Source organism: Ascaphus truei, chromosome 6 (genome assembly GCF_040206685.1).
Source record: "Ascaphus truei isolate aAscTru1 chromosome 6, aAscTru1.hap1, whole genome shotgun sequence".
Classification (NCBI taxonomy): domain Eukaryota; kingdom Metazoa; phylum Chordata; class Amphibia; order Anura; family Ascaphidae; genus Ascaphus; species Ascaphus truei.
This window is the reverse complement of record NC_134488.1, coordinates 62,790,742-62,804,449: the sequence shown is the minus strand read 5'-3', so window position 1 is coordinate 62,804,449 and position 13,708 is coordinate 62,790,742. Positions and strand designations below refer to the sequence as shown.

General features: G+C 45.3%; 1 protein-coding gene across 2 annotated transcripts in view; it reads left to right on the top strand.

Annotated features, from left to right (window-relative positions):
• The window catches only part of LOC142497147 (protein argonaute-1), a 50,899-nt gene that overhangs the window by 440 nt on the left and 36,751 nt on the right, over positions 1-13,708 (top strand). The window lies entirely within an intron of this gene.

Below are 13,708 nucleotides of genomic sequence, written 5' to 3'. Positions count from 1 at the left end.
TTCATGCCAAAGGGGGGCTGGAAGAGACAGAACGGGGAGGGTGCTTGGGTTTAGACAAGTGGAGGGAAGGAGGGGGGTCATGAATAAATGTATAGGGGGATAAATGCCAAGGTTTTTAATGGGTGCAGTTTTTCTTAAAAAAAAAACCAAAATGATGCATTCTGCAGTATTGCTAAATCTTGGAGAAGTTTAAGTATTTCAGTGCTGGGGGGGTGAGGGGGGTTTGCTTTGCTTCTGAAATGTTTGGTGGGGTATGATATTTATTTGGGGGCAGAACAAAATGAAAGCAGGTAGTTTTCTACTGGTTGGGGGCTCATGTTTGACTGAAGGGGGCAACCCCCCTTAAAGTAGAAATGGTTTACTGACCTACATTAACGCCTGTTCATAGGACAGTCATCCATGTTGTGATCTGGGCTTTACCCCCCTCACTGACCGAGTGAAAGGTGTTCACTGCATTAGTGTCCAGATTTAACGTAACAATCTCTATTCTCACACCTGAAAAGCACTTTTTTTTTGTATGTTTTATTTGTGAACTACATGTAGGTACATTTAGTGGTTTGCGTGGGAGGAGTTAGGTTACCGTAAGGTCTGTATAGTTTAAAGGACAGAGCTGAAAAGAGGATCAATACAAATTGTGGTTGTCAAGATCTGTGGTCCTTCAGTACCAGATTCCTAAACGGCTGCCTTTTCGTTCTGCTTCTGTTCTGTGTGCTAGACACCGACAATGGCAATTTGAGTTTTCTTTTCTTTTTTTCAGCCCAGACACAAGGGTGCAGTACAAATATTGTTCTCTTGTCATTTTGTGTCCAATGTAAACAAAGGAAAGTGTTATCCATGGAAGCAGGGGCGATCAATCAGGGGTGTTCAGTGCTTTCTTTTCCTTTTGTAGAAAGAAAGAACCGACTGTGGAATCCCATGCAACCTATGCTATATACCAACAACTTCTATCGCTTTAATAAATCTTTCTATGTTTAACTCATAACATTGCAAAGTAATGTTTTCTAACTTTAAAAACAAAACAAAAAAACATTTAAAATATATAGCAACAAAAATGAGTTCTCATTGTTTCCTGAAATATAGAGACGTGATGACAACATTGTTTCCATGCAGCCCGAAGATTACTTAGCACAGGGTTTAAAACAAATACAGGGTCCAGGATGTGACACACCGCTTCAGATCTCCCTTTGTGATTGGTCATTGGTGGGTTGATGGTTTTAGGTACATGCGACCGCTATAAGCTGGGCTCCCGCAATTTAAGTTGAAAATCCTTCAATACGTCATACATTTAATTCTGCTTATACTTCCTTGTAGTTTTCCATCTCCTGCACCATGTGTTGGGGCATTAAAGGTGATATTTATAATTAGCAGCCTAAATTATCAAGTGCAACCAATGAGCCAGTCAATAAGTCGGCATCTTGCTGCTGCCTCTAGTAGATAAATAATGTCTCATGAGTTCATCTGTTCGCTATTCAGCCCCTTCCTTCATGCTTTATGTACTTGAGTTAGTAGCATTATTTTATTTTTTGAATGTCCTAGCCTGGAAATGATTGAATACCTGGCTTTATTTTGCAGCATGCTTTTCAGATGTATGTATACATTTAATGGCGTAATATTTCCTGATATTCTTATACTTTTTAGATGGAAGGCCTCCCCAATGATCTACTCTACCAGGTATTGCGGTTGCAAGTCTTTGTGAATATGTATATAAGATATGTATATAAGATATATATATATATATATATATATATATATATATATATATATATATATAAAAATTTATAGAACCATCACGACTCCAGTGCAAAATACCTCACTGGAGGAATTTCTATTAAGTTACAGTAAAAGGGCTTTTGGTTATTTCCATTGTCAAAAAAGTTGTGAATCTAGGTTTTAATCGCCCCACTTTCCCACACCAGGGAAAGGATGTTAGGAAACTTTGTTAATCGAGGAAATTGTGTAACTGATAACGGGATATTCCTGTAATATACATGTTTTTTTTTTTTTTTATCCCGGCCCTTGAATAAGCCCACTTTTAGACAAAAGCAGAAAATCAGACTGGGGTCAGGCCTAATTTGACCCCAATAAAACAATACTTGTATTTTTAAGCTGTAACTTGTAATTCGAGTTAACAGTTCATGTCAGATGATTAAAATACTGAATATTTGAATAGTCTTGACACTGCACCAAATTCTGATACAGGGTATCTTTGCAGCTCTGCCAGTTGGTCCTCTGGTCTGCAGTACAGTAATACACTGCTTTGAAAAGGCACGCAAGTCATTTTTGAGAAGTACATACTTTATAATCGGTCCCGGCCACTTTGCAAGCCGATCAGCAGTTGGCGGTAGGAGGGTAAAACGGAGGAACTCCAACTTGGGGGCCTGGAGCAGCCATGTTGCGAATGGCAGGAAGCTCAATCCGTGCGTGCTTCTTTTTTTTTTTTTTTTTTTTTTTTTTTTTTCTTTTCAGCTACTACTGAAGTTAGGTTACATTTTATTCAGGGTTGCCCTATAATCGGGCAAATACGGTGTGTATATATAAAGTCAGATCTACTAGTCACCACTATTTGTAGTCTGTTATTTCAAAACATAAACTGTATCTACAGTTTCTCATCATAGTACGCTTTGTGTGATTGTCATTGCAATACGGCACTTGTGGAACCCGCCAGTCCCGTGTTGGAATCCTGAAGCCAACACAGTGAAGAAGCCTCCGAGCAGACTTAGGGCAGGTCCATACTGCCGCAGACCGTGCTGAGGCGTCCGCGTGGGGCGCGATCACATTGCCTAAAGGCATTGATCACGCCCATAGCGCCGACGCAAGCAGGAGGGGGCACGCGTTGCACAAGTAATCGGTTCAAACTGATTTCTTGGTGCAACAGGCAGGTCACGAGCGGTTCGCTCAATGAGGGTGAACCAGCTCCGTGACGCCCCTAGGCACGCCCCCCATGGTGCCTCTGCGCGGGCGAAGGCTGTATGGCCTTAGTCTTAGGGCTCGTCCAGCCTGAGAGCAATGTGTTTGACCAGCGTGTGCACATGCCCGTGAGTGCATGGCGCTCAGCTGCTTGGTGAGAAATCAATGTGATTTTGCCTCTCGTGTGTCACGTGAGCGGTTCGCCCAATGAGGGCGAACCAGCTCTGTGATGTCATGGCCACCCCCCCTCCCCACCCCCCCCACGCGCAACTAGTTAGCCAGGAATTGCCCGGGCAACCAGAGCGCTTGACGTCACAGCACTTGAGCGCGAGCGCGCTCGGTTGCACCCTAGGCGAGGGCTTACTTGCCCACTTATTTCAAGTTTCCTATTAAGTTTCATTCTCCTTCATGAAACTGGTCCTGAAATATCCTGCCAGACATGTTATGGTCATTAGCACCAGTTCACTCTTCCTGAGCTTGTATACCCCAGCATTGCAACGTGCGGCACGCCCCCTCGCTGTTTAGGGGTTTACGGGCAATTTAAAAAAAATAAATGTAGCAGTACTGTGCTTATTCACACAATCTTGTTAAACGAGAAACTCCTTTTCAGAAGGTTTTTTTTCCCCCCTACATTTTATATGGGTTTGAAAATTAAAAGCTGTGATACTTTAGACCAGAGGTGCGCAAACTTGCTGCTGGATCTGCCCCCCTCCTTACCTTGTGCCCGGCGTTCTGACGTCACATTGCCAGGGCAACGCAACGTCACGTGACCCCTGCGGCGTTGCTATGGCGTCACCAGGGTAAGGGAAGTTAGAGGCCTTTGCTGCTCCCCCGATATTTAATTTAAATGTTTTTAGGAAGAGCAAAGGGCCTCTGTACGTGCCCCGCCCCCCCCCCCCAAAAAAAAAAAAATCTTGCGCCCCTGCTTTAGACCATCATACTTGACCAGGCTCTAGGGTTGGATATGCTCACTGGGGAACACTGGCTTTTTAAACAGGAGTTTGAGGGGATACAGGTCCATTCTGTTAAACTCTTTGCTGCAAGCAATGCAGTGGTTGCAAACGGTTAAAGGCTCATACTGAGTTCCCAGTTCACCATTTGTGCAGGGACCCTCTCACCTATTCTCTCAGTATGTGATAATATGGTGTTATTGTGTTTCTCTCTCACACTGTATGATATTTTCTCAGCTTATACACATATACATGTATACACACACACACACACACACACTATACATTTCTATATAACAAATGGATGTGAAACTTGGACCCCGAATGTGAAGATAATTCAGAAGCTTCAGACAACGCAAAGTATTATGGAGAGATGTATGCTGAAGAGGCCGTAAAAATAATGAATGTGTTTGAAACCAAACAAAGAGTCTGTGACATCACAAGGGTAAAGAAATAAAAATGGCAATGGGCTGGATATATCGCAAGAAGAAATGACCATCGTTGGACTGAGATGGTACTCAACTGGAATCCAAGAAATATCAAAAGACCAAAGCAACGACCAAAAGAAAAATGGGAGGATGAAGTCAGAGAATGTGTTGGAGGCTTGTAACCGCAGTACCTGGAAGATTATAGGGGAGACCTCCATCCAGCAGCAGTTCGACGTGTGTGTGTTGTAACCGGCTTCATTGTTCTCGTGGGTGAGATATTGTGATATTCTATATCAGTCCTCAATAGTCTCCACAGGCAGGTTTTAAGGATATATTTGCTTCAGCAGAGGAGCTGAAGCAGTGATAGCCTTAAAACGCGGTCTGGTGGTGGCTCTTGAGGATTGACTGACCACCTATGTTTATACCAACACTGCCATTCTGTGAGTTATAACGTGTACGCTATAACTATATACAGTTGGGTCCGGAAATAATTGGACACTGATACAAGTTTATTTGGGCTATGTACCAAAATAAATTCAAGTTACAGTTAAATAATGAATATGGGCTTAACGTGCAGTCTATCAGCTTTAATTTGAGGGTATTCACGTCCAAATTGGAGGAAGGGTTTAGGAATTACATCTCTTTAATATGTAGCCCCCTCTTTTTCAAGTGACCAAAAGTAATTGGACAATTGACTCAAGCTGTTTCATGGACAGGTGTGGGCTATTCCTTCGTTATTTCTTCATTAATTAAGCAGGTAAAAGGTCTGGAGTTGATTCCAGGTGTGGCATTCGCATTTGGAAGCTGTTGCTGTGAACCCACAACGTGCGGTCAAAGGAGCTCTCAATGCAAGTGAAACAGGGCATCCTTAGGCTGCAAAATAAAAATTAAATCCATCAGAGAGATAGCAGGAACATTAGGAGCGGCCAAATCAACAGTTTGGTACATTCTGAGTAAAATAGAACGCACTGGTGAGCTCTGCAACACAAAAAGACCTGGATGTCCACGAAAGACAAGTGGTGGATGATCGTAGGATCCTTTCCATAGTAAAGAAAAACCCCTTCACAACATCCAGCCAAGTGAAGAACACTCTCCAGGAGGTAGACATATTATTATCCAAGTCTACCATAAAGAGAAGACATAACGAGAGCAAATACAGAGGGTTCACCACAAGGTGCAAACCATTCATAAGCCTCAAGAATAGAAAGGCCAGATTAGACTTTGCCAAACAATATCTAAAAAAAGCCAGCCCAGTTCTGGAACAGCATTCTTTGGACAGATGAAACTAAGATCAACCTGTACCAGAATGATGGGAAGAAAGTATGGAGAAGGCTTGGAACGGCTCATGATCTGAAGTATACCACATCAACTGTAAAACACGGTGGAGGCAGTATGATGGCATGGGCATGCCTGGCTTACAATGGCACTGGGTCACTAGTGTTTATTGATGTGACAGAAGACAGAAGCAGCCAGATGAATTCTGGTGTATAGGGTTATATTGTCTGCTCAGATTCAGCCAAATTCAGCGAAGTTGATTGGATGGCGCTTCACTTTACAGATGGACAATGACCCAAAACATACTGCGAAAGCAACCCAGGAGTTTTTTTAAGGCAAAGAAGTGGAATATTCTGAAATGGCCGAGTCAATCACCTGATCTCAACCCCATTGAGCATGCATTTCACTTGCTGAAGACAAAACTTAAGGCAGAAAGACCCACGAACAAACAACAACTGAAGACAGCTGCAGTAAAGCCCTGGCAAAGCATCACAAAGGAGGAAACCCAGCGTTTGGGGATGTCCATGCGTTCCAGACTTCAAGCAGTCATTGCCTGCAAAGAATTCTCGACAAAGTATTAAAAATGAACATTTTATTTATGATTGTGTTAATTTGTCAAATTACTTTTGAGCCCCTGAAATAAGGGGACTGTATGAAAATGGTTGCAATTCCTAAACGTTTCATACGATATATTTGTTCAACCCCTTGAATAAAAGCTGAAAGTCTGCACTTCTATTGCATCTCTGTTGTTTCATTTCAAATCCATTGTGGTGGCGTACAGAGCCAAAATTATGAAAATTGTGTCGGTGTCCAATTATTTCCGGACCTAACCTGTATGTTGTGCTAAGTGGGAGAACAGTGTCACGCTGGATAGGTGAGCGTGTGTATGTATTTTTATAGCGCCGACAGTGTACTCGGAGCTTTACAAAGATCAGTGTAGGGAATTATAATACAATAAGCGCAGCAAAGTCAGACAATAGAAAAGGAAATTCCTGCCCCGAAGAGCTTACAATCTAAGACTAGGTCCCTGGTGCCAGCTGCAGCGTGTACTGCAGGACAAGAACTGCCCCTCATTGGGGCCGGGCCCACTACCTGCCTTGGCTGCTGCGTTCAGGACTGCAACGGCGCTCTGGCCACGCCCTGCGGTTCAGCCAATGTGGGGCGCGGGGGTGCCCTCATCTTTCCCCCTGCAGCTCACCGCAGACTGGGGATCACAGCTGAACGCGCCGTCGGCCTGGCAGGCACGCGTGCAGCGCCGACACCAGGGCCTCAGCCTTAGTGGGATGTTGGGAGATTTACAGAGGCAGCGGGTGAGGGAATAAGTGCAGTAGGTGGCAGTGCTTGGCCACAATGGTTGGTAGCAGTGACACGGGGTGTGGGACAGTAGCTATGAGTGCAAGTAGTTGGGATGCTTCTTTTGAGAGGTGAGGTTTAAGGTTGGTCTGTATTAAATTAGATAGGTTTACACCATTAGCAGGGAAGGGGGTGGTAGGGAGGCATGGGCGAGAGCAGTTGTGTATATGGCTGTGTTCAGGATTAGGAGAGAGAACCCCAGCAGCAACAAGGAGTAGAAGCGAGGGAGGAGTTGAATAGAAGATTTTGTGTATGTATAAATATAAATGATGCAGTGATCAGGTACGAGTTGAATTTTTAGAAAATCGCTAATGGCTGCCATCTTTTATAAGCCCAGGAGAGAAAAAATTCTCATAATTTCTCCAAAAGGGAAAACTTGCGGCAGAAAAAATGGAAAGAAGATGCAAGAGATGCAACTTGTACTAATTATATATAATTTTGTGGGGCTGCTCTGCAGGACTGCGCTTTTAACCCTTTGCTAAACCCTATTTATTGCCTGTCTGCCATTCACCCCACTGACTCTCCATTCCTTTTTTTGTGCCTGTAACCTCCCTCCTCCCCCCTCCCCCCACCTGCCTGACAGATGGACTGGCCTCTCTAATAGGACAAGGGAGTATGGAGGAGCCAAAGGATAGAGTATTGTCTGCACTGGATGTAGGCAGACATTAATACAGCACCATGAGTCACTGGACCACAAAGCTGACAATCAAATGCATCTAAACACACATGGAACCTGACACCACACAATGAATCGCTAGTGTAGAGAGCTTACAATGTAATTGATCTAAACTCACATACAGTCTCTCCCTATACTGTCCTCCTAAACTGCTCCCTATAACTCCTGCCTGGTCCCTAAACCACTCCCTATAACTCATCCCGTACCTGCTGCTATACAACTCCTCCCCTAACTGCCCCTATTACTGCTCCCTGAACCACTCACCAGATCGCTCCCATACATAACTCAAGGTGACCCAAACATGCAACATGTCTCAGTGGGAATGAGCAAAGCATCTGTTTGCCATAATTGTTATGGGTGTTGGCCTGGTGGTGAAGGGGTTAAGTGCAGACATCAAAGGGTAGTGCCCGTGTTTAACTCGACATCTATATTGTCCCCCATCAAACGCAAGGTCCGGGGAAGCTCATTTGCATGACAAAGGGGGCGCTTGTGAGGCCTGGCGTGGTGAGCTGGAAAAAACAAAATCGTGGCTATCTCTTAGCTGGGTCTGATCATCTCTCTCCTGGCAACCGGGCCTCCCCGCCTGCATTCCCCCCTTTCACTCGCTCTCCTCCTTTCAAGCACTGCAAGGGGAGAGAGGGAGGGAGGGAAACTGTTCCTTAACTTCTGCTTTCATCCCTTGGTTCATTGCAGGCCGGATGAAGAGGCAGGGCAGGAAATGCTGGGTCCAATCTCTGGCACCATCACTAGCCATGGGCATTACTGCTCCTTAAACACTTGTCATGGTCCCTATGTTCATTCTCCCATTTATAAACCATCTCAATAGGATAGCTTACCATGATAGGAGAACACAGCACCAGTACTGAAGTTCTGTATTAGGCCAGGTCCCCGGTGGTGACAGCGGCAAGCGCGCCACACACCAACCACTCACCTCAATAGTGCCAGGCCCACGGTGTCTCCTTGCGTGTGGGCTCACGCAGTGCTGTGGCGCATCAGCCAGCAGAGGACACAACATGATTGTGTTCTCGTGCGGAGACGCGGTCACGTTGTGCGCTGGGAGCCATTACGAGTGTAGTTAGTTAAGTTTACTTGTTTTGTTAAATAATGCCCCTTTTCATTTGCATTTCATGTAACTTGTAATTTTTTAATTGAAGAAAAGTGTACATAGAAATTTCAGGCTAATTTATTAATATTTATTGAGTGTATAATAAATCGGGAGTCTAGACATCCATAAACAAGACAAAGCCAACTTGATCTTGACCCAGGAATACTCTTTTTATGGACCTTATTTTTTGCAAAGAATATTAATTTCTGATCTGTAATGTGCAGGTAAATGGTCTGAAATTGCATTAACTATATATATATATAATCGCCCCCACTGTCACGGCCGCCCTCACTGCCCGCCCCCACTGTCACGGCTGCGCCTCCCATCGCTCCCTACAGACCGCAGATGGCGGTTTTAAGCTGTGCATGCGCCGCAAGGACGCCAGGCGCACGTACAGGAGTCTCCACCGGGGACTTAGCCTTACACAGGACCACAGACTTTTATTTGCTTTCCTAAACATCCTCTTCATAGCAAAATAGTATTTTCTATGAACATCTGTGGTGTTGGTTTCTCATTATGATCACAGTAGTAAAAAGTGTGCCCAAGCGGAGAACTTCTACACGTGTGTATATCTATCTTTATATACTGGGGAGATATGAGATGGATCATTTGAGTGAACTGAGTTTTTCTGAGGGGTCAACAAGATCCTCCATCTGTTTGGGAAATGATTAGAATGGGCTGGGTACTAACTGGGAGAGAGGGAGAAATGCTTTTTCTACCCTGTTTTTAATTTTATTTTTATCTGATGCTAAATTATTTATTGTAGTTTGACTATAAATTCATGTTTCTCTGCTTAGAATTCTTGCACATTTCTTCCTTACAGAAACCCCATACGTCTGTCTGTCTGTCCCCAGTCGGTCCTCAGTAGCAGAGGCCTGGCTCTCACCCCGGGTTTAACATCCTTTGGATGCTGCTTATAATTTTGTGCCTTTTATCTCAGTCCAGATCTGCCTCCCGCCTCAGGAATTCGCTGTGTAAACTCTTGGGGGGGAGGGGGGTCATAGGGGGAAAAGCCGTGGGAAAACAAGTGCATGCAGGCTGGGGGGGTGTCTGTTAACCCCTTAACTGCCATTGCATTACAATATGTTGCTGACCCGTCATGTGGGGAAGGGGTTCATGGTGCTCTTTGCAATTTATAGCTACTAACACCTAATGCACCTGTCGCTCTTTATTTATTTATTTATTTATAAAATGTTTTCCCAGGAAGTAATACATTGAGTTACCTCTTGTCTTCAAGTGTGTCCTGGGCATAGAGTTAAGATGACAAATAATACATGGTTACAAATACAGTTACATAAGTGAACATTATATACAAGACATTGCATGCACAGTTAGAGATAATATATATTATTGGCGTATGTAACAGTTACAGACCAGATTTAAAATATGAGACAGCTTTAGTTTTGAAAGAACTTAAACTGGTGGTGGATGTGAGAGTCTCCGGTAGGTTGTTCCAGTTTTGGGGTGCACGGTAAGAGGAGGAGGAGCGGCCGGATACCTTGTTGAGCCTTGGGACCATGAACAGTCTTTTGCAGTCTGATTTCAGATAAGTGCTGCATGTGGTAGGGGTGAGGAGCTTGTTCAGGTAGCTGGGTAGTTTGCCCATAAAGAATTTAAAGGCAAGACAGGAAAGGTGAACTTTGCGCCTAGACTCGAGTGATTTCCAATCTAGTTCTTTGAGCATTTCGCAGTGATGTGTGTTGTAGTTGCATTGGAGAACAAAACGACAAATTGAATTTTAGAGGGTGTCAAGTTTGCTAAGGTGGTTTTGAGGTGCCGAGCCATATACTGTCTCCATAGTCAATAATTGGCATTAGCATCTGCTGTGCGATATGCTTTTTGACCAGGAGACTTAGGGAGGATTTCTTCCTGTAAAGTACCCTTAGTTTGGCATAGGTCTTGGTTGTCAGGGTATCAGTGTGCAGCCCGAATGTTAAGTGGGAGTCAAACCATAAGCCCAGGTATTTAAAACTAGTGACAGGGGTTAGGGCGGTGTTAGCGTTGGTTCTAATCTGGAGCTCAGTCGCTGGAAGCTTTAAAAATTTAGTCTTGGTCCCAAATACCATTGTTACTGTCTTGTCAGTGTTTATAAACAGTTTGTTGTGGGAAATCCAGTTTTCGAGTCTCAAAAAGTCAGACTGAAGTATGTGTTGAAGGTCAGAGAGGCTATGGCTGTGTGCATATAGGATTGTGTCATCTGCATACATGTGTATTGAGGCTTCCTTACAAGCTGTGGGAAGATCATTGATGAACACTGAGAAGAGTAGGGGCACTAGAACAGAGCCTTGCGGGACACCACAGGTGATATCCAGGGGGTTGGAGTTAGAGCCTGAGATGGACACATGTTGGGATCTACCTGATAGGTAGGAATGAAACCAGTTTAAAGCATGCTTCCCTATTCCAGAGCTCTGGAGTTTGATAAGCAGGATAGCATGATCAACAGTATCAAAAGCCTTTGCAAAATCTAGGAATATTGCACCAGTGAGTTGTCCCCGTTCCATTCCACACTGGATTTTATTGCAAACTTTTAGCAGGGTAGTTACGGTGGAGTGTTTGGGGCGATAGCCAGATTGGAATTGGCTAGGGAAATTTGTCTTGGTATAGGAATTGCTTAATTGGGAGTGGACACATTTTTCCATGACTTTGGATAGTATTGGGAGAAGAGAGATTGGCCTATAGTTTGAGACTATTTTTGTCCCGACTTTTGAAGATTGGGATAACTCGGGTGGTTTTCCAGGTCTTAGGGATATGGCCTGCAGACAGGATAGAGTTGACTATGGAAGCAATTGGTTTGGCAATGGCTGGGGCACCAAGTCTCAGGAATTTAGATTGTAGTAAGTCAGGCCCACATTGGCAGCTTAGTTTTAATTTGAGGAGCGCTTGTGTAATCTTCTCTTTGGATACTGAGCCAAATTGAAAATTGTGGGCAGTGTTGGGAGGAGGTGGGGCTATAGGGGTTCTCCCAGGATGAGATTCATGTTTGTGGTTTGGGTTGCGTTTTGCTAATAAGTTAGTAGCACATCCCACAAAGTAATCATTGAATGCATTTGCAATGTCAGTGAGCTTTATTCGAGTAATATCCCCCTTAGTGATATTATTTGGTTGATGGTTAGGAGGCTGGAATGTATTGTTGATAACCTTCCAGAAGTTAACTGGGTTTGATGTATTCTGGAGGAGATTGTCAGAGTAATATTGTTAGGGTGACCAGATTTTTAAAATGGAAAACCGGGACACTTAAAAAAATTATTAATAAAACAATGAACGTCACGCCCCCCGTTGCCATGACAACGAGACACCAACGTCAGGCGGTGACATGTTGCCATGACAATGTGGCATCAAGTGATGCCTCGTCACCATAATGCATCCCGTTGTCATGTCAACTTGGAAATCTCTGGAAGTCACTTCAGTTTGATTTTTCCAGTGACCACAGCATGACGTCAGCACTATAAGCGTGGCCTTAGGCTGCGCTTATAGTGCCGGCGACGCGACGTCGCAGCAAAACAAATGTATTGCCGCCATCGCATGCGCTTATAGTAAGCGCGACGCGACGCTGGCGGCACAAATTTCTGAAGCCGGTCTAATTTGATTTTTCAGAGGCTGTCGCCACATGTAACAGGCTCTAAACCGATCAAAGACCTGGTCGCCCGCGACGTCGCCGGAAAGCGAATTACAACTTGCGCCAGCGGCGACGGGTGACATCATCTGTCGCGCGCACTATAAGCGCGGCCATAGGTTAATTTCACACCTCATGTGCCACCTCCATTTCCCACCCTGTACTCATGAATTTCTCTCTCCCCTCCGTCTCACTCACTCTCCCCCCCTCCCGCCTCGCATGTATTTATCTCCCCTCCGTCTCACTCACTCTCCCCCCCCTTCCCGCCTCGCATGTATTTATCTCCCCTCCGTTTCACTCACTCTCCCCCCCTCCCGCCTCGCATGTATTTATCTCCCCTCCGTCTCACTCACTCTCCCCCCCCTCCCGCCTCGCATGTATTTATCTCCCCTCCGTCTCACTCACTCTCCCCCCCCTCCCGCCTCGCATGTATTTATCTCCCCTCCGTCTCACTCACTTTCCCTCCCTCCCGCCTCGCATGTATTTATCTCCCCTCCGTCTCACTCACTTTCCCTCCCTCCCGCCTCGCATGTATTTATCTCCCCTCCGTCTCACTCACTCTCCCCCCCCTCCCGCCTCGCATGTATTTATCTCCCCTCCGTCTCACTCACTTTCCCCCCCTCCCGCCTCGCATGTATTTATCTCCCCTCCGTCTCACTCACTCTCCCCCCCCTCCCGCCTCGCATGTATTTATCTCCCCTCCGTCTCACTCACTCTCCCCCCCCTCCCGCCTCGCATGTATTTATCTCCCCTCCGTCTCACTCACTTTCCCTCCCTCCCGCCTCGCATGTATTTATCTCGCCTGTGTCTTACTCCCCCTCTCACTTGCCCCTACCTTACATCAATTACCACACTCTGCTCACACAATCCCCCCACAAAATACATACCAAAAACCCCGCAATACATAATAAAAATACCTGCCCCGCCAATACATATTAAAAAAACCCTCGCCGCCCCAATACATTTTTAAAGACCCCCACCCCCCATACATATTTAAAAAAATTGGGCCGCACAGGTAAAATCATCATCATCCCCATATACCCACCCCCCCAGCATCTCCCATCTCTCTCTCTCCCGCCCAGCATCTCCCATCTCTCTCCCCCCCTTGCATCTCCCATCTCTCTCTCTTCCGCCCAGCATCTCCCATCTCTCTCCCCCCTTTGCATCTCCCATCTCTCTCCCCCCCTCCCCTGCATCTCCCATGTGTCCCCCTCCCCTGCATCTCCCATGTGTCCCCCTCCCCTGCATTGCCCATGTGTCCCCCTCCCCTGCATAGAAGAAAATAAAATGGAAAAAAATAAACATCCCAGCCAGGAATCGAACCCTGGTCCACTCTGCTAATGGCCTGGAGCATAACCACTGAGCTATAAGACTTTATGATGCTTTTCTAGTGAATAAAGG